Here is a 1817-nt window from a genome sequence, read left to right on the forward strand (position 1 = left end):
AAATTTGATTTTAATGAAGAATGCATAAAAGCATTTGAATTATTAAAAAAAAAGTTAGTCACTACACCTATAATGGTACCACTTGGCTGGAAAAAACCATTTGAAATAATGTGCGATGCTAGTAATTATGCTATTTGGGCTGTATTAGGACAAAGACACGATAAAGTTTTTAAAGTTATATATTATGCTAGTAAGACTCTAAATGATGCTCAAGTTAATTATACCACTACTGAAAGAGAGTTATTAGCTATTGTTTATGCCTTTGATAAATTTAAACCTTATTTAATTAGAACTAAATGTATAGTGCATACAGATCATTCTGCTATTAAATACTTAATGCAGAAGAAAGATGCTAAACCAAGATTAATTAGATGGATACCTCTATTGCAAGAGTTTAATTTTACCGTGATTGATAGAAAGAGAAATGATAATCAAATAGTTGATCATTTGGCTAGAATAGAAATAGAAATATTAACTAATTTTGCAAATGAAATTTTAGAGAATCTCCCTAATGAATAATTTTATAGTATTGATGAAATGGATACACCGTGGTATGCTGATATAGTGAATTATATTGTAAGTGATATTTTACCACCTGATATAAAAAATCCACAATTAAAGAAGTTTATATATGATTAAAAGCCTATTTTTGGGATGACCCATATTTATATAAATAATGTAAAGATCTAATTATTAGAAGATGTGTGTCTTATGAAGAAATTCAATAGATAATTGAAAGATGCCATGATTCTAAATTTGGAGGACAATTCGGAACAAATAGAACTGCATATACAATTTTACAAACTGGATTCATTAAACTACTATTTTTAATGATGTTAATGAATATATTAAACATATGATAAATATCAAAGTGTAGGAAATATTTCTAGAAAATATGAAATTTCTTTAAATTACACATTGGAAGTTGAAATTTTTGATGTGTGGGGATCAAATTTTATGAGACCATTTATGCCTTCATTTGGAAACCTATATATATTACTTGCTGTTGATTATATGTCCAAATGGATTGAAGCTATTGCTGTACATAGATGTGATGCTCGGAGTGTTTCTAAATTTTTAATTAAAATAATTTTTACAAGATATGAAATGCCGAGAGTAATTATTACTGATGGAGGATCTCATTTCAAGAATAAAAGAATAAAAAAATTATTTAAAGAATACGATATTATGCATAGATTCTCTACTGCTTATCATCCTCATATTAGTGGTCTAGCAGAGATATCAAATCATGAAATTAAACATATTTTAGAAAAGGCTGTAAATCCTTATAAATTTGGTTGGTCTGCTAGACTTGACACAGCATTATGAGCATATAGAATTGCTTATAGGACTCCTATAGGAATGTCCCCATACAGACTGATATTTGGAAAAACATGCCACTTACCTATAGAATTAGAGCATAAAACAATTTTGGTTATTAAGGAGTTTAATTTTAATCTAAAAGATGGTGGTGAGAAAAGATTATTGCAACTCAATGAACTTGAGGAGATTAAAAATGAAGCATATAATAATGTAAAAATCTATAAAGAGAAAATGAAAATATGGCATGTTCGGAAGATTATTAAGAAGAAATTTGAACCTGGACAAGAAGTTCTATTATATAGTACAAGATTGAGATTGTTTCCAGGAAAATTGAAATCCAGATGGTTAGGGCCATTTAAGGTAAAAAGTTTATCATTATGGAAATGTTGTGATTAAAGATCATAACACTGGAAAGATATTTAAAGTTAATGGGCATCGTTTGAAACATTATTATGAGGGGCACATACCTCAATTTAAAGAATAATTAATGTTAA

The sequence above is a fragment of the Phalaenopsis equestris genome, unplaced genomic scaffold (assembly GCF_001263595.1).
Source record: "Phalaenopsis equestris unplaced genomic scaffold, ASM126359v1 Scaffold201709, whole genome shotgun sequence".
NCBI lineage: Eukaryota > Viridiplantae > Streptophyta > Magnoliopsida > Asparagales > Orchidaceae > Phalaenopsis > Phalaenopsis equestris.